At 35.8% G+C, this 24,150-nt stretch overlaps 1 long non-coding RNA gene across 1 annotated transcript; it reads right to left on the minus strand.

Moving 5' to 3' along the window:
• Positions 1 to 2,310: 2,310 nt before the first annotated feature.
• LOC131506911 (uncharacterized) lies at positions 2,311 to 22,793 on the minus strand. The gene is made up of 3 exons (XR_009259218.1): positions 22,358 to 22,793; positions 3,907 to 3,971; positions 2,311 to 2,538 (listed from the first exon to the last, which is right to left on the minus strand). It is a non-coding gene; the product is annotated as an uncharacterized LOC131506911 (long non-coding RNA).
• Positions 22,794 to 24,150: the final 1,357 nt, after the last annotated feature.

The following is a 24,150-nucleotide window of genomic DNA, read 5'->3' on the forward strand; positions in this document are numbered from 1 at the left end:
GGAAAGATACTAAAACTAGCCTATTGTGATTGGCACTGTATTCCAAATCACTTCTATTTGTTCTTGCAAAGTTCTTATGGGATATTGATTAACTCAAACTCCTTTACAAACTGGGAGACTTGAACTCTTATTTCTCTCATGAAAGAAAACGTGTTTCATGAAAATCTTATAAAGCTTATAACAGGGATAATTTGGACCAAACTCCAAAGCTGTGACACACACAAAAGTTAGTGCTTCCCTATCACACTTTGTACTTACCCAACTTTTCCCAGTACCCCAAGTGTCTAGAAGAAACATGTAACCTCTTTCACCCCTTCTTCCATATCTAACCAGTCTGAAGGTAGTCACCTGTTAGCTTTCATGCCTTTGCCTTTGCCTTAAACCTCCAGATTCAGAGCCCCAGGCAGAAACATTCAATCGACAAAGCTCAGGTCTGTGGTCTCCTTACACTTCAGTATTGGAATTAAGATTGCGACTCCCATCTATATGATTTCTCTTAAATAGGAAAGAGGTTGGATGCCAGGTAGATAAAATGACCAAATATCCATTTTAACTTTTTAAATTTTGAATATGTTATTTCTCTACATGGTCACATATTCCTCATCTCCATTGTCATATTGCCCTGGATATTTAAAGATTAAAATTTTAATCTGGTCTTTTAAGTAACTTATAATAAAAGAATATATTAGCAGTAAAAATTTTTTCTTCAGAGAAAAGCCCAGGACCAGATGGCTTCACAGGTGAATTCTACTAAACATTTAAAGAATAATTAACACCAACCCTTTCCTAAATTAAAAAGAAGAAAAAAAGGAGGGATCACTTCAAATTCTTTTTTAACATTTATTCATTTTTGAGAGACAGAGACAGAATATGAATTGGGGAGGGGCAGAGACAGAGGGAGACACAGAATCTGAAGCGGGGCTTAAACCCACGAATCATAAGATCATGACCTGAGCAGAAGTCAGATCCTTAACTGACTGAGCCACCCAGACACTCTGAGGAGGGATCACTTAAAATCTCATTCTTTGAAGCCAATTGTATCTTGATATCAAAGCTAGAAAAAGACATCGTAAGAAAAGAAACCTATATACCAATACCCCTTATGAACATAGATGTAAGCACACTTAACAAATATGAGTAAACCAAGTCAGCAACATATAAAAATAATTAATACATGATTAAGTGGGATTTACCTCAGGAGTGCAAGTTTTGTTAATATACAAAAATCAGTCAATGTAATACACCAAGTAATAGAATAAAGGACAAACACCTCATGATTACTTCAAGACACGCAGAAAAAAAGCACTTGACAAAATCCAACAATCTTTCATAATAAACTAGGAGTAGAAAGGAATGCCCCCAACCTTATAAAAGGCATCTATGAGAAACTCACAGCTAACATCATACTCTATAGTGAGAAACTGAATCCATTCACCCTAAGTTTGAGAACAAGACAAGGATGTCTACTCTCACTTCTTCTAATTCAACATTGCATTGGAGGTCAGTTAGGGAAGAAAATGCAGTAAAAACAGCTGATTAGAAAGGAAAAAGTAAAACTCTGTCTATTTGCAGATGACATTACCTTTACATAGAAAATCCTAAGGTATCCACTAAAAAAGTATTTGAGCTAATAAATGGTTCAGCAAGTTTAGATAAGGAATTAATGTAGAAAAATAAGTTGGGGCACACTAGCAGGGGGCAATCCAAAACTGAAATTAAGTAAATAATTCCATTAATAATAGCAACAAAGAATAAAGTACTTGGAAAAAAATAAACAAAAGAAGTACAAACTAAGTGCAAACACTGAAATCTATAAAACATTGTTGAAATAAATTAAAAGAAGGCCTACACAAAAGGAAAGATATCCCATGGTCATGGAACAGAAGACTTAATATTGTTAAGATGGCAATATTTCTGAAACTGATATACAGATTAAAAAAATTTTTTTTAACCCATATTTATTTTTGAGAGAGAGAGAATGTGAGCAGGAGAGGGGCAGAGAGTGAGGGAGACACAGAATCTGAAGCAGGCTCCAGGCTCTGAACTGACAGCACAGACCCGGACGCAGGGCTCAAACTCACAGATCGTGAGATCGTGACCTGAGTGGAAGTCAGAGGCTTAACCAACTGAGCCACCCAGGTGCCCCTAAACTGATACACAAATTTAACACAATCTCTATCAAATCCTGATGCACTTTTGCAGAATTGAAAAACTGATCCTAAAATACATATGGAAACCAGTCAAGGGACCCAGAATAACCAAAAAAATTTTTGAAAAGGAAATAAAAATGAGGACTCACGGTTCCAGATTTCAAGTTTGATTCAAAGCAACAGTAAACATGGCAGTGTGGTATTGGCATATGTCCAGACCTAGATCAATGGAATAGAAATGAACATCTTGAAATAAACCCTTATTGTCAATTAATTTTTTACAAAGCTGTCGAGATAATTCAATAGAGAAAGAGTCTCTGCAATAAATTATGCTGGGATAGGTCTGGGATAGATAAATCTGAATATAAGAGCTGAAGCAATGAAACTCCTGGAAGAAAACATAGAAGTACATTTTTGTAAACTTGGATTAGACAATGCTTCTTAGATACAACAACAAAATCACAAACAACAAAACAAAACATGGGCAAATTGGACTTCATCAAGTTTTAAAGCTTTTTAAAGGATAAAAATAAGAAAGTGAAAAGACACCTGCGGAATTAGAGAAAAAATATTTACTAATCATGTATTGGATAAGGAACTCATATCTGAAATATATAAAGTACACTTACAACTCAAAAACAAAAAGACAAATAATTGAAAATTTATTTGTAAACAAAACATAAATTTTTTTGGTGGTGGTGTTCATTCTATGAGTTTGGGTAAGTGTGATGGATAAGAGTTTGGATAAGTGGATAAGTGTGCACACAGATGTTTATAGAAGCTTTTTTCATAATTGCCAAAACTTGGAAACAACTGAGATATCCTTCAGTAGGTGAATGGATAAACAAACTGTGGTACATCCAGACAATGGAATATAACTCAGTGCTGAAAAGAAATAAACAATCAAGCCTTAAAAAAAATCATGGGAGAATCTTAAATGTGTATTACTAAGTGAAAGAAGCTAATATGAAAGGCTATATACTTTATGATTCCAACTTTGACATTCTGGAAAAGGCAAAACCACGGAGACAGGGAAAAAGATAAGTGGTTGCCAGTGGTTGTGGGGGAGGACAGCTGAATAGGTGGAGCATAGAGGATTTTTTTTTTTTAATTTTTTTTTTCCAACGTTTTTTATTTATTTTTGGGACAGAGAGAGACAGAGCATGAACGGGGGAGGGGCAGAGAGAGAGGGAGACACAGAATCAGAAACAGGCTCCAGGCTCCGAGCCATCAGCCCAGAGCCTGACGCGGGGCTCGAACTCACGGACCGCAAGATCGTGACCTGGCTGAAGTCGGAGGCTTAACCGACTGCGCCACCCAGGCGCCCCAAGGATTTTTATGGTTGTGAAAATACTCTGTATGTTACCATAATAATGGACACATGTTATCACATACTTATCCAAACTCATAGAATGAACACCACCAAGAGTGAACCCTATTATGAACTATAGACTTTGGATGATTATGATGTGTCAATGTAGATTCATCAATTTTGACTAACGTACCACCCTGCTGGGAGATGTTGACAATGTGGGAAGCAATGCATGTGTAGGGGGCAGGGGATATGTGGAAGATCTCCGTACATTCTCCTCAATTTTGCTGTGAACCTAAAACTGTCCTTTTTAAAGAAGTCAATTAATAATAATAATAATAAAAAAAAGACAAATCAACTAAATATTGGCAAAGGAACCAAACAGGAATTTTTACAAAAACAAGATGTACAAATGTTCCATAAGCACATAAGAAATACACTCACCATTAATCATTAGGGAAATGCAAATCAAAACTACAGTGAGACACCATTCCACATTCTTAGGATGGCTAAAATAAAAAAGATAAGCAATAACAAGTGTTGGCAAGGATGTGGAAAAATGAAACTCTCATATATTGCTGGTCGAAATACGAAGAGTGTGGCCACTTTGAAAAATAAAGGTTCCTCAAAATGTTAAACATAGTTACCATAAGATCCAGCAAGATCCACTTCTACGTATATGCCAAAAGAATGGAAACATATGGCCACACAAAAATTTATAAACAATGTTCATGGAAGCATTATTCATAATGACCAAATGGTGGAAACAATCTCAATGTCCATCAGCTGAAGAATGATAAACAAAGTATCCATGTATGGAATATTATTTGTCAATAAAGGAATCATTTGGCGATAAAAAAAGATACAATACCTGCTACAATAAAGTTGTTATTTAAAAAACAATTCAACTGTAGAATGTAGAATAGACCCAAAGAGAAAGAACTTTTATGTCTATATTAAAAATAAAATTTCTTGAGGCTCCTGGGTGGCTCAGTCAGCTAAGTGTCCAACTCTTGGCTTCAGCTCAGGTCATGATCTCACAGTTTCATGAGTTTGAGCCCCACGTCTGATTCTGCTGGTAGCACGGAGCCTGCTTGGGATGCTTTCTCTCTCCCTCTCTCATTGCCCCTCCCCTGCTTACACTGTCTCTGTCTGTCTCAAAATAAATAAACTGAATTTTTTTCTCTTTTTTTGTAAGCTGCCATATGTTTATCCATTGAAGATTATTCCAACCCCTGTTTGTCTAAGTAATTTTAAAATAAATAATTTAATCCACTTTTTAATTCTGTTGTTTCAAAACTAGTCGTGCCTGTCAAACTTGTCAAACCATCACCAAAATACATGTGTACGCAGATTGAAATACGTTGACTTCACCAAAAAGTACTGGAACCACAATCCTGTTAAATTTAGAAGTATATTAACCAAATTACTTAATGCATGTAAAGTGGAATACCATCATTCTAAATTTCAAAATAAACTTTTTGCTTTGCCAAGAGTAAGAGAAAAACAACAGCAACAACAAAAAACAATAGAAATCGTTTTACCCGCAGCTCAAGTTCAGTTGCTTTCTTCCTTTGAAATAACGAAAGTCTCTTTTTTTTTTTTTTTTAATGTCAAAGAATGAGCTCCTAGATGTTTCTAAACTTGAAACATAGTCATGGACAGTTTGTTTCAAATATCATGAAACTCTGCTAGCCTATCCGGTAATGATCCATTTATTTGTAAGCCACCTGGGAACTGTGGGTGGTGTGGGTTGCCCAACTATCTTTTGATTATGTCCTTGGAAAGGAGTAGCAGGTGCCATGCCAATGTTCCTTTGGTATTCTCTTAGTGCCAAATAGATCGTGTTTTGAAGCCCTGTCAGTCTCATCCCTCAATATGGATGAATTCAACTCATAGTCATTAAATAATACTGTGACATATAAGAGTAGAGTTACTGCAGTGTTCGGGAAACCATGGCCAGAACAGGAAAACTGTGTAGCAGATGGCAGCAAGCCCTAGTTTTCCTTGTTCTGTTCTCAATTGAGCATCATATCGATATAATTGAGCCACAAGCCGCAAAGTAGTTGTATCCTCCTCCTCTCCCAGTTAGAATTCTCAATTCCATTAAGAATTCCCCAAATGAATCCGATTGATGAAATATTTCAGCTGTAAAATAACAATGTAGGACTCACAATATAGTCTCATTTATTTTTTAAAGAAACCTGTTGGGGTAATCACGAGTCTACATTTCTCACATTGGTTAATTTAATTAGCTACTTTTAAAATGTCATATATTGGCGCCTGGGTGACTCAGTTGTTTAAGCATCTGACTTTGGCTCAGGTCATGATCTCACAGTTCATGAGTTCAAGTCCTCCATCGAGTGAGCTCAAGCCACACATCTGGTGAGCTCAAGTCCTGCTCTGGGTGAGTTCAAGCCCCACTTCGGGTAAAAAACGTGAGCCCCTCTTCAGATGAGCCCCATGTCTCTCTCTCTCTCTCTCTCTCTCTCTCTCTCTCTCTCTCCCTCTCTCTCCCCCTCCCTCCATCCCTCTCTCTTCCTCTGCCCCTCCTGGGAACCTCTCTCTCCCTCTGCCCCTTGCTTACTTGTGCCCTTTCTCTCAAAACAAATAAAACTTAAAAAGAAAAATGTCATATATCTACCCAGAGATATTTGAATTGAGTTTAGACTTAAAAAGCTAAACTCAATGGAATAATAAAGATAACTACCCTATCAGAATGTTTAAAAACTCTTTTAAGTTTTATATATGCAATCATAGAATAAAATTGATCAGATTTATATTGAAATATATAAGTAATTTAATTCTGAGTAAGAATAAAGCAGACGAATAAGGGAAAAGATCTTATTTTTCTTCCTATTCCAGGTATATTAAAAAATTAAATGTAAATTTATTTGCAAATTCTGTAGTAGACTAACTTCTAGGGCAAAGCTTAGGAGAGCTTGATACTTCAAAAAGAACAGTTCAGTCTCTCACTAATTAAGTCAATAATCATTTCTCAAATGCCTGTATGTCAGATACTATTTGTAGAAAACTTTGAATATTAACTGTATGGCCCATCTAATAATACTGATAAAATGAATATTAAAGTGTTCCTTTGTGGCAGGCACTGTCTACCACTATTCTTATTTTACAGATAATGAAACTGAAGCACGAAGAGGCAAGTCACTTGCCCAAGGCCACACGGCTAGAAATGCAAAGCTGTGATTCTCACGGGGACAGCCTGGCTCTGAGACCACGCCACTCCACAAGGCTATTCTAGCCATTCTGTCTTTCAACCAAACCTGCCGCTGAGTTTTCCTCTTCCCTCTGTCTCTTCAGTTTCAGCAATATACAGCAATTGAGCTTTCCAATTTTGTTTCATTTCTTTATAGTTTTGGACTTTTCCTTTCTATTTTTCTTCTCAACCCTTTTGTAGGCTGAAGCATCCCTATTTCCACGTCATATTGATATCGGATACATCACAGAAACCTAATCCTGGATGATGTCTTCATTATCTGTTCTTGTTTTTTCCATTTTTCATGAGACTCTTGAGGCTCCAAAATGGTAATAAGCTTATGCATTTGGCAGATGTGTCTGAGTCATCAGTGATTTTGACTAGTTTGAGCAACTAGCTAAAGATACTCATCTTGGTATTGGTTCATTCTGACAGTTTGTAGCCTTGGTGTATAGAGCAACTCATACATCAGACAGGAATAGTTTCAGTCAGTATTCTTTAGTGGTATCTCCAGAAAACCATCTAATTTCCCAAGGGTTGTGATCATATTAGTCACACATGTCAGACCAAGTCATGCTTCTTTTCTGAAGTAAAAAGCAAGAGATACTGTAATCCCCAAGGCATACATCCTTCAACAACAACAAAAAAGATTTTCAGAGACTTGGAAACTCAATTGTATAAAAAAGCAGGCAATGTTTTATACTGTGAAACTTGTTCATCTTAATCAGTGGAAGTAAATGTGCTTTTCATTTAAATGTGAAAAACAGGGGCGCCTGGGTGGCGCAGTCGGTTAAGCGTCCGACTTCAGCCAGGTCACGATCTCGCGGTCCGTGAGTTCGAGCCCCGCGTCAGGCTCTGGGCTGATGGCTCGGAGCCTGGAGCCTGTTTCCGATTCTGTGTCTCCCTCTCTCTCTGCCCCTCCCCCGTTCATGCTCTGTCTCTCTCTGTCCCAAAAATAAATAAAAAATGTTGAAAAAAAAAAATTTAAATGTGAAAAACAATTAGTACCTATTAAATTAAGAATCATTATAATTTAAAAATTACTTAAAAATGATAACGATTATAAAAATAATACTGCCATAAATTTACAAATCTCTAATACATTTTGTTTTCTTCCTTGGGTTTTAGCCTTTTCTTTTTTTGGAAATAAAAATGTATGTATTTTAAAATATATTATTCTTTAACCTATCCTGAGACTATAGGAATAATATTATTAATATCATGCCTTTTTATGGCAGGAGATCAAGAGCCTGCACATGTTTGTTATCTTATCCCACAATAACTCAGAGGAGCAGGAGGACCTAGGTTCATAGATGTTCAAGTGATCCATGCAAGGTCAGTGAGCTAGGAAGCAGCAGAGCCACATAGAGAGCACACTTCCCTAGTCTCTTAAATTGGTGCAATTTCTATTCATTGGTTTGTTTCTAAATGCACGAGGGAAGAGAAAGTCATAGGTATTCCCTATAATTCCTTTGCTGTCAGTGCAACAGTTCAAGGACTTGAGTGTATGAAAATTACCAACATGCAGACTCCTGAATGTTTTGTTTTAAAAAGTCAGGATTGGGGGGCTCTTGGTGGGCTCAGTTGGTTGAGGGTCCCACTCTTCATTTTGACTCAGGTCATGGTCCCAGGGTTGGGGGATCAAGCCCCATGATGGGCTCCAGGCTGAGCATGAAGCCTGCTTAAGATTCTCTCTCCCCCTCTTCTCTGTCCCTCCCCAGCTCACTCTCTCTCTTTCTTTTTTCTCTAAAAACAAACAAACAAATAAAAAATATATATATAAAGTGAGGATTGGGACCAAAGAATATGCATTTTTATAGTCCTATCTCTTGATTCAGTTGCCAGTTCAAAGGCCAAAAATTAAAAATTTGACTGTGTTCTATCGTAATTTTTTATATTCATTAGGCGAATTATAGGAGTCACTAGATAAGGAATATGATGGGCAAACCTTGGAGTTTGAGCGGTACATTCAAAGGTGGCTGCAGAACTGGAGTGAGAAGAGTCATTTAATTGGCAAGACTACATTTCAGATGTAAGTATTTCTCTACAAACAATGTTTTCTTTTCTTACTACAACCGTTTTTTCTTTTTCTTTTTTTAACATTCCAAACTGGTCTGGAAATTTGAAAGACAGTTTCTTCATAACATTTTCCATTCCTACATAAACCTCAACATTTGGAAGAAATGTCTGTTAATGTGTCATTTTTGACACTTCTAATCTTTGTCCCTGAGGGAAATTGGCAATGAAAAGAATAAAACAGAAAGTTCTAAAATCCAATAATTGAATTAAGTTTAAACTCTGTCCTAGAAACAGGCAAGCCATTTTCAGAATTCTTTTCAAGCCATTCATTTTCTTAATATTTGCTTCAAATTCTCCTCTGTTGGAAAATTTTTTTCTAGTTCTATGATTAATGATTTAGAGATGTTTTCTGGTTGGCTTCTAAAGATTGGTCATCTTTGAAATGTAGGTATTAAGCTTATACACTATTGTAATTCCATCAGAAGCAGATTTGTAATTTTATTGAATGTTGTACTTACTTCCCTTTAGGTTTGGTACTCTTTAGTTAAATTATAAAACTTGAAATTGCGAGTGTGATTTTTAACTATAATTTCTGTGTACACAAAAGCTTTTTGTTACTGATCTGTCACTTGACTGAAATCTACTAGAATTAATTGATTTACTATTGCTCAGAAAAGATCAAGCTGTTTTTAACACTTATAGACAATAAGCTCCTCAAGTTAACAATCTGTGTCTGATTCATCTGTGTGAACTCCCTCCTCAGCGGAGAGTGTTAGTAAATATCTACGTCATTGTTTTCTGTTATAAGAGTTGAAGACACACAGCAGCAATCAGATTCTGAATCTTCCACTTACTTATTTGTCACTTTAGGCAAAATTAGTCAACTTCTCATTTTCTTCATCTGTGAAGTAGGAATAAAAAAAGTACGCCCACATACAGTTATCTTGAAAATCAAATGTGGGGCGCCTGGGTGGCTTAGTCGGTTGAGCGTCCAACTTCAGCTCAGGCCATGATCTCGCAGTTTGTGGGTTTGAGCCCCACGTTGGGCTCTGTGCTGACAGCTCAGAGACTGGAGCCTGTTTCGTATTCTGTGTCTCCATCTCTCTCTGCCCCTGCCCCATTTGTGCTCTCTCTCTCTGTCTCTCTCAAAAGTGAATAAACATTAAAAAAACTTTTGAAATAAATAGATAAAAACAAAGTTGAATGTAAAGCATTTTGCATGGTGCCCAAACCATACTAAGTGCTCACTTGAAGTTAGCTCTTTTTTAAGACTGTATGAACATTGTAATAGCAAGTTGTTGGGAAAAACCTAAATATGCATATAGAGGCTATTGGGTGAAAAAAAATTATATACATGTGGAATATTACATAATGGAACATTATACTATCATGAAAAGGGATACGAAGGTACTTTAGGTACTGATATGGAATTCACTACAAGAAATGCTCTTCCACTGTGGAAAACAGTATGGAGGATGCTTAAAAAATTAAAAATGGAACTACCTATGATCCAGCAATTCCACTTCTGGTAATATATCGAAAAATAACAAAAATACTAACTCGAAAAGATAACTGCATCTCCAAGTTCATAGCAGCATTATTTCCAATAGCTGAGACTCAGAAGCAACCTAAGTGTCCACTGATGGATGAATGGATAAAGAAGGTGTGGTATATATACATATATATATATATATATATATATATATATAGTCATAAAAAATGAGACAATGCTACCGTTTGCAACAACGTGGGTAGAACTTGAAGACATTATATAAGTAACACAAATCAGGCAGTAAGAGTCAAATACTGTGTGATTTTATTTATATGTGGAATCTAAAATACCAAACCCAAAAATCTAAAGTCATAGAAAAAGGGGTTCAACTTATGGTTATCAGAGGTGGGAGAGGGAGGGGGAATTAGAGGAAAGTGGTCAGAAAATACAAACTTTCAGTTATAAGATAGATACTAGGAATGCAATGTACAACATGAAGGATATAGCTAACTGTATATATATGTATGTATATAGCTAACTGTATATATATGTATGTATATAGCTAACTGTGAGTGCTGTATGATATATAATTGTTAAGACAGTAAATCCTAAGAGTTCTCATCACAAAGAGAAAATTTGTTTCCTTTCTTCTTTTCTTCTTATTGTGTCTATATGAGACAATGGATGTTAGCTGAAGTTATTGTGGTAATCATTTCACAGTACATATAAATCAAACCATCAAGCTATAAAGCTCCTTAAACTTATGCTGTGGCATCTGTCAATGATTTCTCAATAAAACTGGAAAAACATATTGTTATCTCAAAAAAACAAAATAAAACATGGTGCAGAATGGAAAGGGGGGGGGAATATATACATCTCAATATGCTAGAGAGATCACACAGATGAATCAGACACAGACTCTCATCTTAAGGAGTTTATCATCTGTAAGTGTTAAAAACAGCTTGATCGTTTCTGAGTAACAGGAAAGATATATGTGTGTATATATATGCATGTATATATATATATGTATGTGTATATATATATGTGTATATATGTATATAATTTGTTCATGTTTGTTTTGTACATGCATAAAATATTTCTGCAAAGATACACAAGAAAATGATACCATATATCGCTTCAGGGGAGAGGAATTGGGGTCTTGGAATCAAAAGCAGGAGAGTGATTTTTCTATGTATTCACTTCTGTATTTTTTGAATTTTGAATCAAAAGAATATATTATTTATTCAAAATATTAATAAATATAAACTATTTAGAAACTATTGAGAAAATTTATACTAAGCTGTAATGAAAAAATGATAACAAGAAAATGATCACTAAGAAAAATTATTTTATCATTCATGCAAAAAAAAAAAACTTTCAGTGATTACAGACAATGGTCTTAGGGAAAAATAAAAACTTACCATATTTCTGTGAAAAATGTAATAAACAAAACAAAAATGTCTTCCTTTTATGTTTCTAGGTTTTATATTTTTCCTATTTGTCTCACAGCAGGGATAGTCTGCATATTTTCATGTAATAAACATCTTTGGAAATGTCATATATCTCTATTTACTATGTTTAAATAATTTATTATTATATTTAAGTGAACATCATATTTAACCAGTAAAAGTTGACAAAGTCTGTCCATGTATAAGAATTTTTTCCTGAAGCATCTACATTCTTTCTGCACCATATGATTATAAATGACATAATTTTTAAGGTATCTATGAATAAGGAATAAGTTATTGTAGAGTCCAGTGTCAGAGTCCAAAATCACTACTTTGGGGCACCTGGGTGGCTCAGTCAGTTACTCGGCTCAGGTCATGATATGGTTTGTGGGTTTGAGCCCCACATCAGGCTCTAATGCTGACAACTCAGGGTCTAGAGCTTGCTTTGGATTCTGTGTCTCCCTCTCTCTGCCTCTCCCCCCGTTGTGCTCTGTCTCTTTCTCTCAAAAATAAATAAACATAATTTTTTAAAAAAAAATTTAAAAAATAAAAGAAAAAGAAACCACCATTTTATGTTCTCTCTGGTATCAACTGTGCACCCAAAAGTGGCTGTTTAAAGATAATTTCAGGATGCTATTACTTAATGGTTTGTTTTAATTTTTTTTAATGTTTATTTTTGGAGAGACAGAGAGACAGAGTGCAAGTGGGGGAGGGACAGAAAGAGGGAGACACAGAATCCCAAGCAGGCTCCAGGCTCTGAGCTGTCAGCACAGAGCCCAACTCGGGGCTCTAACTCATAAACTGTGAGACCATGACCTGAGCTGAAGCTGGATGCTTAACTGACTGAGCCACCCAGGTGCCCCTACTTAATGATTTTTGAAGGATGAGTCAGTTTTTGTTTTTGTTTAAGAATGGTAAAAACTGTAAGCCACACAACAAGAGTGATTAGCTTAAGCAACCATGACTTTATACTTAAAGCTTGCTAGAAAACTACAAATGACATCTTTCTGTCTGATCTATAGAAGAAACATTCCAATAAAAAAATGTTGCATCTTTTTTGTGACCAAGATTAGTCTTATAATAGAATCCTTCCATGTTAGGACTGAGAAGTGATGTTGCTTATCAAAAATGAATGGAAAAAATAGGTTCAATATAATTAATAAAATGTTCTTTAATTACAGGTGCCTATGTGGGGGAAGAAACTGCCTTTCATACACACTATAGACTTAATACTTGTCTTTTAAAAAAATAAAATATGTTAAATTAATTATATGTAGGAAACACTTTAATTGTTCCTAAAAGCAGTTTAATCAGTTCTGTTTTGATTTAAGTCTAAAAGCATTACAGGGTAGGGAAAGATGTTAAACAAGATTCAAGTATATTCCAAAGAACAAGTACTTTTACTTTTGACTATACCAAATTAACAAATTTCTGTATTAAAGAGAATTCCAAAACCAAAAATTGAGATATAAAAACATGTGATTTCATTTAAAGCTCTTAGAATTATGTGTATCACATTGAAGGGCTCAATGTATGCTAACATTATCAGGATTTTTTTCAGTGGAATCAAAACTATAAACTCCCAAGAAGGCAAAATCGTATTTTTCTTTAATAATGTTTAACCGAACTATACATACAGAAAAGTATACAAATCCCAAGTATACAGTTTAAGGAATTTCCACAAAATGAGTACATGTGCCCAGATCAAGAAATAGATCACTATCAGATTCCAGAAGCCTCTCATCCTCCCACTCAATTATTACCTCATCCTCACTTCCTAGAGGTAGCTCCTATCTTAACATGTTTTGTCTAGTTTTGAACTCTATATAAATTGAATCATAAAGTATATATTTACATTAGTTTTGTATTCTGTGTAAAAATTTAACACAAACTTAGTGACTTCAAATAACACAAATTTATTATCTCGCAGTTTCCATGGGTTAAGAGTCCTGTGTCATGTGGCTGGATTCTCTCTTCAGGGTTTCATATGACTGAAATCTGTCTGGATTAATAGGTTGTGAAGTGACCTACATTGAGAATAAAGAAGTGCTCTGGGAGCCGCGGAGCTTTGCCAGCAATAACGGCATTGATTTTAGGTCAAATCTATTATATGCTACAGCAGTATTTTTTAGACCAATATTAGAGCAGCCTTTTTATAGGCTATATAATTTATATTTATATGTGTGTAGGAAAAATTCTGAAAGGCTTTGAAATTGATCAAAAATGTGCTCTGGGGCACCTGGGTGGGTCAGTTGGGTGAGTGTCCCCCTCTTCATTTTGGCTCACGTGATGGTTCCAGAGTCGTGGGATCAAGCCCCACATCAGGCTCTGTGCTGAGCATGGAGCCTGCTTAAGATTCTCTCCCTCTGCCCCTTCCCCCCACTGGTGCTCTCTCACTCTCTAAAATTAAAAAAAAAAAAAAAAAAGTGTTATACCCTTCCAGATTTTCTCACTCTTTCATTGACTTTGCACTATTTTATAACCCTACAAGTTTTAACTGAACAGTGCAAAGATTCTCTCACATAGAAGTACAAATTCATCATGTTAGGTATGAAATTGATTACTACTCGTGGATAGACCTATTGTACGTGTATTTGTAAACTTGTTTCATCATTCCTTAATTGCCTATGTATGTATGGTTCTTTTTTTTTTAAGTTTTTATTCAAATTCCAGTTAGTTAACATTCTGTGTAATATTAGTTTCAGGTGTACAATATAGTGATTCAACACCTCCATGCAACACCCAGTGCTCATCCTAAGTGCCCTTCTCAATCTTCGTCACCTGTTTAACCTATCCCCCCACCCACTTCCCCTCCGGTAGCCATCAGTTTGTTCTCTATAGCTCAGAGTCTGTTTCTTGGTTTGCCTCTCTCTTTTTATTCCACTTTGCTCTTTTGTTTCTTAAATTACACATGCATGTAAGGTTCTTTAAGTTTTGTTTTGAAACTGGTTGTAACATCTTATTGGTTTCATCATCAGTTGAGTTAAATAACATCTTCGACATGTGTTCATTTTATATTCATATGAGTCATAATTTTACCTTTAAAATGTATTCTTAAACATAACTTAATAATACTTTGATTATTGTGCATAATATATATGCCTACATATAGAAGCTAGAACAATTTACTCTAAGTGGATACAAAGATTTCTAAGTATTCCAACTTCAAGATTCATTTTTTTAATTTATTTTGAGTTCTTCATCAGGAATGAAACGGAACTTTATGTTACTATTCCAATAGATTGCAGAGTGTGTTTTATAGGATCCACCGATAATTTGATAACAACATACATTTAATCCTATTACTAAATCATTTTAGTAATTTCTCATAACTGTTCTGGTAAAACCCCACATCCCTAACTGGACCCATGCTTCCTCTTCTGGAAGTTTCCCACACTCCAGAAATACTGTTTTTTCTTCAATTTCTCAAACACAACATGTATGTTCCTGAACTTCAAATCTTTGCTCCTGTGTTAGGTTTACCCAGAAAGCCTTTCTCCACCACCTTCAATGCTCCCTTTTATTTTTATCTTCCTTTCACTTTCCATCCTTTTCTTTCTTTTCTTCCCATTCTTCTCCATCCCCAACCCTGAAAGCTTTATTCATTCCTATTCAACCTTTAGATTTCAATTTATCTCCCTAAGGCAAGTTTTCCTAATTCCACCCCCAGAATAAATCAAGTCCCTTTGTTGCATATTCTCAGAACAAGATTTTCTTCCTTTTTATCACTTAACCCATTTTGTAATTATGTATTCAGCTTTTTGGATAATTTAACTTTTAAATTAAGATCCAGGTCTGTCTGGCTCACCTTTGTATCTGCAACTTCCAGTAAGAAACCTGACATGTTATGTGTACTCGATAAATACTCAACTACATTGGCATCTCACTACTTTTCTTTGTCACAAAGTCAAACATGTGGAATTGTCACTCTTCAACTATTTTTACATATTAATAATGATAATTTCTAAGGTTTCAACCAAATAACAAGATTTGTCTGGACTTAGTTATTTTGGATGGGGTGCAAATGGATTTTGGAAGTGTTATCTTCATGTGAGCATTGTTCAGCATTGATTAAAAATTATCTGGATCCTGGATCCAAATTGTGTCCCTTACTGGAGTGTGGCATGATTTAAGAAAAAGTTCAAAAATCTCTCGGTGCCTTATCTTTGTCACTTATAAATGGGAAATATATAAGTGCTTTCTTATAAGGTAGTTGTGAGGATTAAATAAGTTAATATATTGAAGGTAGTGAATATATTTAAACTGTGATTAGTCCAGAGTAATGTTAGCTATTTTTTTTAAAATTTTTTTTCAACATTTTTTATTTATTTTTGGGACAGAGAGAGACAGAGCATGAACGGGGGAGGGGCAGAGAGAGAGGGAGACACAGAATCGGAAACAGGCTCCAGGCTCCGAGCCATCAGCCCAGAGCCTGACGCGGGGCTCGAACTCACGGACCGCGAGATCGTGACCTGGCTGAAGTCGGACGCTTAACCGACTGCGCCACCCAGGCGCCCCGTATGTTAGCTATTTTTTAAAGATATTTTTGTGATTTGATTTCATAAGAAATTTATATTTAAAAAAAAGAGAAAAATCCCTATCATCTAACAGCTAGTGAAATTCAGAACATTAGGGCTGTCAGTGACAGCCTTAAGTGGCTAATGCAGATCCTTTCTTTTGGAGGAAACAAACATGACCGTACTGCAATGAACAATGATAACGTTATTTCAGTGGCAACCTTTTTTTTTTTTTCCACATGACAGGAGGAGAAGGGAAATAACATTCTGTTGTAATTTATATTATCTGATTAGTAAAGCATAAACACAGGACCCCTCCTGCAGCCATACTATCTGGAATCTGGATGGTTTTGGATTCATTTCTAAACACATTTGAATGGTGGTCATGATGCACCCAGGATTAAGCCAACCAAACAGAAAGTATTTCCCTAAAATGTTCTCCAGATCACTAATGATGCTGGTTGAGCCATGACAAACAAAAGATCTACCATTAAATAAGTTTGGAGAACACCATATATCCTCTTGATGTTTCCCAATAGATGTTTATATATTAAACCTCTAAGAAGTTTTTTGTTTGTTTATTTTGAGAGAGAGAGAGAGAGAGAGAGGAGGGGAGGGACAGAAAGAGAGGGAGAGAGAGAATCCCAAGCAGACTCCACACTGTCAGCATGGAGCCTGATGTGGATCTCGAACTCATGAACCATGAGATCATGACCTGAGCCAAAATCAAGAGTCAGAGGCTCAACTGACTGAGCTACCCAGGTACCCCAAAGCTCTAAGAAGTTTTTAGCAAAGAAGCATACTTGACTGTAAGCCTCTGATGTCCAAATTTACTGCAAAAACTTTTTTTAAAAAACACTGTACCTATGAACACTTTGAAAAACTAATGTCCATTGAATATACTTGGGAAGTCCTGATTTTAGGTAGTCTCAAATTACACATGTTAGAAAACAAAATTCAACTGAGTAAATTTGAAGATGACTCAAGTAGCAGCCCATTTTAGCAGATAGAAATGAGCTGTGAGGAACTGTATGAAATGGAAGGGTTTTATAGGCAGAAGGGGGCAGATAAAGGAAGGTTCTAAAAATGAGTGGATTGTTTCAGGCAAAGTCACTTTCCTTTGGGGAAAGGATGGGTCTAGCTAGCTGATTACCTCACTAGGGCTGAAGTAATTCTAGCTTCAGTGGTTAAAGGTTACATTCCTGGGAAAGGCTGAAAGTGTAATTAGGTTAGGCATTAAGTCTTGGTTTGCTGATACGGGGCTTAGCACAAATGATTCTGTTTGGGGCCCATTGTTTCTTTTTTAGCATACATAGTTGGAAAGAAAAATTCATAACATAGTCAATTAAAGAGAATTTATGGAAAAGATTATAAACTATGATATTTTTTGTTATCTACACAGACACACAAATGTACTTCTTTATATTACAATTTATGGTAAATAATCTCCAAAGTAAAATTCCAAGCTTCAAGTTAGAAAAAATAGCCACAATTACATACAATTTTATTTAAACTCAATATTCTGGGTTAGGGCTAGCATTTACAGCAACTTTAAACTAGTGAAAATAGTATATTCCATGACAAGCATATGCAAATAGGAAAACAGAGCTACTTACTATATTAAAAAAATAGGGATAGGAAAACTTTCCTTACATGATTCTCAGTTATGGTTCTGAATAAGGATATGCAACTTGCCTTCACCCACTCTCATAGTTTGGAAGACTTATCTAAAAATAAAGCTTCAAAGATTATGTATATTTCACAGTTGGCTATGTTATCATAAGTTACTTTATAATTAAAGCCAGCACTTACAAATTTATTAAAAATTTGACATACCTTTCCCTCTCTAATCTCTTTAAATTTAAAAGTAATAGAAAGTTCTTTACACTTCAGTAGTGATTAAAGCTGGACAAAGTTACTTTTCAAAAAAAGGTAAAAAATGAGGAGACCCTTTATGAGAAAAATACTTGCTAACCTTGAAGCAACATTTGTTTTACTGAATGTAGATATCATGAATTCTCATGTGGAATATTTAAGTGTGAGGGGTCTACTAATGACATGTGGCAAAACCCACTATTATCTACTATATATTTCTGTTCAAGACATTAATTGTCCATAAAGTACTATTGCTCTCATTCTATAATGTGAATTCTTTTTAGTAAACAGCTATCCAGTCAGGATTTATTTCTTAGCTCCTCTTCATCTAGATGAGGCCATGTCATTAGTTCTGACCAATAGAATATGAGATATGATGCTATGTGTCACTTTTAGGCCAAGAAGACAGGGTCTTTCTTTCTATGCACCCCCACGTGGCCATCAGGCAACTCTTTATCTTAAATTGTGTGTAATTATTTGTGACACAGACATTCATGTTGCTTTCTAGGGCTTCCTTTCTAAAATTATTTGTCGATCATTATGTATATTAAAAGATAATTTCCAGAAAAAAAGTAAAATTATGACTTATACAGATATAAAAATGAGAGCTTGTTAAAGACTTTATTCTACTCAGGGGCGCCTGGGTGGCTCAGGTAGTTGACCATCCAACTCATGATTTTGGCTCATGTCATAATCCCAGGGTCACAGGATTGAGCCCCGGTCACACTGTGCTGAGTGTGGAGCCTGTTTGAGATTCTTTGTCTCTCTCTCTCTCTGTCTGCCCCTCCCCTGCTTGTCCTAAATAAATAAATAAATAAATAAATAAATAAATAAAATGTAAAAGAAAAAGATTTTACGCTACTCATTGAATGAGAGAACCATTCTCTCAGATGTTGTAACCAGCTCAAAGGAAACATTTTTAAAAAGTACAAATGTATATGAAGTAAAAGAAATGCTGAAGTACATTGTAAACAGAAGCAGAACTGTTTGCTTAGGGAGAGGAGACATGCTGGAATAGCCAGTTAAATCTTCACCAGAGAAGACAGAATGTGCATGCTTATCATTTACTACAACTTAAGAATTATCAAATAACTCAAAGACAGTGAAAAGCCAGAAGCAGATAACCTGGAACATTATTTTATATATATGCAGTGTGTAGTCTCCAGTGATCCATTAATTGTTTCCTAAATGGAAAAGGAGATTAATCAGAAGCCAGCCTGCTGTGTAATGCTTTTATGTAAGCCTTAAACAACTTACACTGATACTTTAAAAAAAAATTTTAAGTTTATTTATTTATTTTGAGAGAGAGAGAAAGAGAGGCATGGTGAGGCAGAGAGACAGAGAGAGAGAGAGAGAGAGAGAGAGAGAGAGAGATTGGATCCCAAGCAGGTTCCACACTGTCATCACAGAGCCCAATGGACTCATGAACCATGAGACCATGACCTGACCTGAAATCGAGAGTCAGACATTTAACTGACTGAGCCACCCAGGGGTCCCTAACACTGGTATGTCTTTTAAAATGAACTTTTATTCTTATTTTAAATGTATTGTCTTATTAGATGTGTTATTAAAGTGACATATAGTACCATAACTTTTTTCAATATTTTAATAACTGTATTTCTATATTGTTTATTTTCTTCTTTTGATCTTCATTATTTTCCTTTATATATTTAAAAACATCATTCTGAGAAGAAGTCAATAGGATTCCATAGATTTCCGAAGAGATCCATGGCAAAAAAAAGATTAAGAATCTCTGCTTTAGTAGAAAATAATTAGGAAGGTATGTTAGTAATGTCGGTTGCTTGTAATTGTTGTGTTTGGCATGGTATTGGAAGAAAGGTATTAGCTCAGATGAGAATGGTCCAATTTGCAAGCAAAACTGAAAGTGAATATTCTTGAAATTTAGAACCTTTCAGGATTGGGAAAAAATTACTGTGACACTAGTCTTATGACTGAAAAAGCTTGAGCAATTGAGGTCCATTAAAAATATGAATTTGCCATACAAGAATATTCAGATTGCTTCAACATAGTCACTATCAAGTTAAAAGAGAATCACTGGGGAGAAAAAAAAATAAAGCAGGCCTAAGAACTAATGTGTAAGAAAGAAAATTTTATATTGTTATGGCACATGAAACTGGAGACAAAATAGATCAGAAGCTTACAAAATTTTGAAAATGTATTGCTAAAGAAACCAGCAGCCTACCTTTGACTCACTGAGCCTTCAAACAACCACTGGGTTCCCAAATTTACAATGATATGAAGACAGTTGTAAACAAAACAAAACAAAACACAACCAAGAAAGGAACATACACCAAAATTCACTGCAGATGAGGCCATCCAGATAATGGACAAAATAGAACATCTCAGATGATAATTCTGGGACATGGTTACAGGGACCATGAAGAACAATGAACAAATGAGTTCCTTCCAGAAAGTGGAAATTGGGTGTAATTAAACTTCTCTTACCTGGGTAAAGGAACTCATGGTGCCTACCTATAGGTTTTCATTAGTTCTAAGAACCAGTAACTGTTATGTCTGCAATACTTACTGTGATGTTGTGATATAATAAGAAATTTATATTTTGGTCTTCATCTCTGAGACCTGGCCAGAGCTCCTAAAACACTTGTAATTTCCTGAGTGATGGGGGATGACAAGAACATCTTACACTGCACTCCTAAGTCTTTTGAAATTTCTTGGGTGATTGAATTGTCTTTTGTTCTAATGAGATGACTCTTGATGGGCTTCTGGATGGGGAGCTGATCACCACAAAGATCAAGCTTGATTAGAATCTTCTAGCTTTCAGCCCCATCTCCTATCTTCCAGGGAGGGTGGAGGAGCTAGAGATTAAGTTAATAATTGATCATGCCTCTTTGGTAAAGTCCCCATAAAAATCTCTAAAGTACAGGGTTTAGAGAGATTCTGGGTTGATGAACACATCCATGGGCCAGGAGATGGGTGTACTCCCAACTCCAAGGGGTATAAGATGCTTAATTTCTGGACCTTGCCTTATGTATCTCTTCATTTGGCTATTCATCTGTATCATCTACCATATCCTTTATTATATAATAAACTGGTGAATATAAGTATTTGCCTGAACTCTGTAATCCATCCTAACAAATTATTGAACCAGAGGAAGTGGTCATGGGAATCCTCATTTATTGTTGGTCAGAAGCACAGGTAGCAACCTAGAACTTGCAACTGGCATCTAAAGTGGGGGCAGTCTTGTGGGACTGGGTCCTTAATCTGTGTGATCTAACACTAGCTGCAGATAGATAGTGAACTGAATTGAATTGTAGGACCCCCAGCTGGTGTCAGAGAATTGGTCAGTATGGGAAAAAATACCCACACATTTGGTGGTCAGAAGTGAAGTCATGTACATAATAAAGGGAAACACATTTTTGCTTTAGCTGGTGTAGAGAAGTTTTCCCAGACACTTCTGTTTTCAGAATATGAGGTTTTATTGTTTTGTTTTTTTTGTTTTTTGTTTTTTTTTTTTTGGTCCCTGCTCTACCACTGGGTATTGGATGTTGTCAGTCTGGAAGACTGAATAGACAAGAGAGTTCACGTGTTGCCAGGGTGCAAGTAACCATGTCTACCCCTGCTGGAGAGAATTTTGAACTCTTAGCTGGATGTGGTAGCTGGTTGAAACTTTTGGTTTCATCCTTCAAAGAGGAGATGTTTATACAGTTGACCCTTGGGCAACACAGGGGTTAGGGGCACTGATTCCCTGAAGTTGAAAATGCACATATAACTTTTAGTTCACCAAAAAACTGAACTAGTAAGAGCCTGCTATCAACTGAAAGCCTGACCGATAACATTAATGGTCGATTAACACATACTTTGTATGTGATATGTATTGTATATTCATTCTTATAATAAAGTAAGCTGGAGAAAAGAGAATATTAAGAAAATCATTATGGAGGAAAAATACATTTACAGTGCTGTCCTGTATTGATTGAAAAAAATCCACATATAAATTGCCCTGTGCAGTTCAAACCCCTGTTGTTCAAGGGTCAATTGTATTTTTTGTAGGAAAAAAATGGTTCGGATATTAATATAGTGTCAGGAAAGGCAAAGTGTGGAGGAGATAGCTAACTGTATATTGAAGATTCATACTCCTCTTAGCACAATGCTATCATTGCCTGTAAGCAGTGTTTCAGCTGCAGATATTTGCTAGCTCATAACTGCATCCATGAGAGGATGGTTTGTGTGTCAGTCTGGGCAGATAATATTTGGGTCGATTTGCATATGCTTTCAACTGCATGTGGAATATCACCAAACCTTAGATGAGGGGAAAAACATAAGAAGGAAGCAGTCTGGCACCTACCTCATTACCAGAAGGAAGGATGCTTTTGGAATCCTCCAAACTTCACTGTTTATGTGAATGAGAAATAATTTTGTGTTAGTGTATTAAGCCACAAAAATATGAAAGGTTCATAAGTTAAAGCAGCTAGTGTTATAACAACTAATACATTACATAGGTGGAGATTCCAAGTAGGCAGTTAGAAATGAGTCTAGAGTTCAGAGGAGAGGTTCAAAGAACAGATATAAGCAGATATAAATGTACTGAGGTTACTATTGTATGTTAATATGTTTTTAAAGATATGCAGCTAGATATCACTTAAGGAGAGGGTATTTAGAGATGAGAACTAGGATCAAGGTCCAGCTTTGAATATCCCAATAGGAGAAGTTAGTTAGAGAAGTTGAAATCTGCATAGGATCTTGAGACTGTCTGTAAAGTAGAAAACAAAAAATAGTTTTATCCTAGAAGCAGGGAATAAATTATTTCAAGGAGCAAACAGTTGTCAGTGATTTCCAATACTGCTGAGAGCCCAATCAAGATAAGACTAATGAATAGTCTATTGAATTTAGTCACTTGAAAACTGAGACCTTTGCAAAAACATATCAGTAAATTTGATGGGAACAGAAGCTTGATTTGAGTAAGCTTGTGAATAAATGGGAAGGAAGGAAATAAAAATACAAAATTAAGGGGGAAAAGAGACAGGATGGAAGGCAACAAAAGGATGGGGAGTCAGGGAAAGTAAACCTGAGGCAGCATAAATGTGCTGGAGAGAATACAAAGGATCTAATATGTAGGAAGAAATTGCTTTAATAGAAAAAGGGGAAGGAAGAGGAGAAAGGACGCAACATTACGGTAGGGCTGACCATACCATAATGACTTTTTTGGGGGAAAAGAAACACTTCTTTTTTTGTGACAAGAAGGAAGATACAGACAGTATCAATATGGATGGATGTGGTTTTATTGATGTATTGATTATGGTTCATTTTGATTATTTTAACAACATGTAAAACATGGGAGCATCACTAAAGGGAGTGAAGAAAGAGGTATAAGAAATTTGAAGAGAAAAAGCATAAAGTAGTCATTGCAGAAAAGTTGAAAGTGAACTTTTCTAGCCAAACATAATAGGATATCTGGGCACTTTTGAATGCTAGTTTGAGGGCTTCATTCTTTATTTTTGGAGCATATTCAATCACAAGGTACGCGAGTAAATATTTTTTTCTTCTGTAATTAGTGAAGGTAGATAGCTGGATTCAACAAAGGATTTTTTCCCCTAGTGTACATAACAGAGGGAATACAAATGATTTGGGGTGTTTGCATGAAAGTGGCATGATGACCTTTGACAATAAGTAAAGAAGAAATTTTTGAAGAAAGGAGGGGGTAGTGATATTGAAAAGGTACATTGGCCAAGAGCAAAGAATTGGGGCAGATTAGATTTTTGAAGTAATTGAACTAGTAAAAGCTACCGGAACTAGGGCAACTGGTCAGAGCGCGGCATACTTGAAGTAGAAATTTCTGTGATGGTGCAGCTAGCTACTTGTCAAGATAGGCACAGGGTCGGGCGGAATGAGAGGATGACTGGCAAAGATCAGGGTGTAGGAAGAAAATCAAGGATGAGAGCAAAGAACTGAGAGGTCAATCCATTTACCCTGAGAATGTTCGATATGAAAGATGAAGATTTCAATTCCTTGTAATTGGAGAATGACCCAGAAAAATGGCGCATGACAGAAATGAAGAAAGTTGGCAGGTGATATATCAACATGGATAAGCTTCAAAGAAGTATGATTTTTGAAAAAGGATGGTAGGAGGGAGAAGAAAGC

This window comes from Neofelis nebulosa, chromosome 3 (assembly GCF_028018385.1).
Source record: "Neofelis nebulosa isolate mNeoNeb1 chromosome 3, mNeoNeb1.pri, whole genome shotgun sequence".
Taxonomy (NCBI): Eukaryota; Metazoa; Chordata; class Mammalia; order Carnivora; family Felidae; genus Neofelis; species Neofelis nebulosa.